A 2720-nucleotide genomic window follows, 5' to 3' on the forward strand; every position below is an offset into this window, starting at 1 on the left:
TATTCCATTTGTTGAATAGCATTCAGCTGGGGTACAGAGGCCACCTATATTTTTGTCGAAAAAAAAACTATCCGAAATCCCAAGGATTGCTGCAGTAGGCAATGTGGCACTGGGAACAGGGTGGGTATTGTGTGGATCTGCTTATCATCCATAAGCCTTGTGCAAAGCAGTCATATGTTTCTAGCTTTGTAAAATAATACATGGACTTCATGATGCAGAAAAACAAGATTATTTCTCATTTTCCAACATGCGAACATTTATTAAATGGACTTTTAGAAACTACCCCACTTTTAAAATTTAAATAAAAATATGTAATTTTTCATATTTCTCTTTACTCTTTTCATTTTCAGAGGAAAATATCAATAAAGGTAAAGTACAAAATTATTAAGGATAAAGTTTCTAGGCAGTGCTAACGCTCATTTTCAAGTTTTAAAGGGGAAAAATTAAAGTAGAAAAAAGTACCAAGGTGATGTATGAAAGTAACCTCAGTATAAATTACAGATTAAAGATCAATTCTTCCTCATATCGCCTAAAAATAAAATACAAACAGTGGTGTGATCAAAATATGTTCAACCAAAAAACACAATATGAAATAACTTAATGGATAATCCACTTAACTGTTAAAATCTATGTTGGTGTATTGAACTGATTCATTCAAAATATGTTATTAATAACACTATATGAATTAATCTGTTTTTCACGATTATGCTAAAATTTCATATATATTTCTTAACAAAATAAATCCCTTGAGCATGAGTAAATAAAATAACATTGACAAGGCTTGCCAAAATGAAAGCTTATTATTTGGAAGATAAATATTATAAACATGAAAATTTGATTTTTGAAGGCCAATTAAATGTGTGATCAGATTCAAGTGTATCTAAGGAAAATGTGTAAGAAACAGGACATGAGGAAAGTTTTCTCAGTGAACTAATGTTTTCTAAAAAAACAGCATGAAGCACTTTTGGTAGCATTAAAAATGTAATATGTGGTCAGCTATCACCAACAAAACAGGTACAGGGGACTAACCACTGAGCAAGTGAGCCTGAACCAGAGACTGCTGAGGGTCTGGACATGAATCTGGGACTTTCAGGGGAGGAGAGCTAAGCCAAGACCCCTGTGGGTCTGGGTATGAGTCTAGGACCTCCCAGGAACTACGGTCGAGCCAGGACCTCTGCCAGCCTGGGCATGAATCTGGGATCTCTGAGGGATTAGGCAGGAACCAGAGATCTTTGTGGGACAGGCATGAGTCTAGGACCTCAGAGGGAGAAGGCCTGAGCCAGGACCTCTGTAGGTCCAGGCATTGGCCAGGGACATCAAAGAGAATTGGCAGGGACCTGGAACCTCTGTGGGTCAGAGACTGAGTATGGAACCTCTGAGGGAGTAAGCCTGAGCTAGGTCCTCTGCAGTTCAGGGTGTACCCAAGCCTGGGAACTCTGAGGCAGTAGAATGGAGCCAGAAACATTTGCAGGACCAACTCCAAACCAGGGACTTCTGCAGAAGGGGATCCAGACCAGGATTTAAAGAAACAGGTCAAATCCTGTAACCTAGGCAAAAGTAGGCCTGAGACAGCAAACTCCAAGGAAGCAGAGCAAAACACAGAAGCGCTGAGATATTTCCAGGAAAAGGGAGTAACCAATGGGGTAACTATAACTGTGGCACTTACTATATCCCAATGGAAAAACATCTGAGCTTTGGATTCACTGGCACCTAGATTATTGAACAGAATATCAGTCACCCCCAACCACACCTATTCGGGGAAAAGATGAGTAGAAAAGGTTAGAACACATGCAACACCACAAAGAACAACACAACACCAGTAACACCTAAGATCCTACAAAAGCAAGACCTGAACAACCAAATATAGATGAAGCAGAAGAAAATGACATAAAAACAACTTCAAGAGAATGTTTGAATCTCTTAAAAAGGAAATGAGAAATTCCCTTAAAGAAATGGAGGAAAAGACAAACAAAAAATTGGAAGACATCAGCAAATCCCTTAAAGAAAATCAATAAAGGAAATCAAACATATGAAAGAAACTATTCAAGACTTGAAAACTGAAATAGCGACAATAAAGAAAACACAAGTTAAGGGAATTATAGAAACAGAAATCATGAGTAAATGATCAGGAACCACAAACACAAGCATGAACAGCAGAATACAAGAGATGGAAGAGAGAATCTCAAGGGCTGAAGATACAATAGAGGAAATAGACTCATCAGTCAAAGAAAACATTAAATCTAGCAAAAGCTTAACCCAAAATATCCAGGAAATATGGGACATCATGAAAATACCAAACCTAAGAATAATAGGTATAAAAGAAGTAGTTCAACTCAAAACCACAGAAAATATATTTAACAAAATCATAGAAGAAAACTTTCCCAACATAAAGAAAGATATGCCTATGAAGATACAAGAAGCTCACAGAACAACAAATAGACTGGATCAAAAAAAGTCCCATTGCCACATAATAATCAAAACAATAAACACATGGAGTAAAGAAAGAATATTAAGACCTGCAAAGGTAAGGGCCAAGTAACATATAAAGGTAGACCTATAAGAATTACACTTGACTTATCATTGAAAATAATGAAAGCCATAATGTCAAGCATTATGCAGACATTAAGAGATCAAGGATGCCAGCCCAGACTACGATACCCACAAAAGAAGGCCAAAACAAGACATTCCATGACAAAACCAGATTTCACTAATACCTTCCC

This window comes from Alexandromys fortis, unplaced genomic scaffold, assembly GCF_014885135.2.
Source record: "Alexandromys fortis isolate MF-2015 unplaced genomic scaffold, M_Fortis_MF-2015_v1.1 scaffold_117, whole genome shotgun sequence".
Classification (NCBI taxonomy): Eukaryota; Metazoa; Chordata; class Mammalia; order Rodentia; family Cricetidae; genus Alexandromys; species Alexandromys fortis.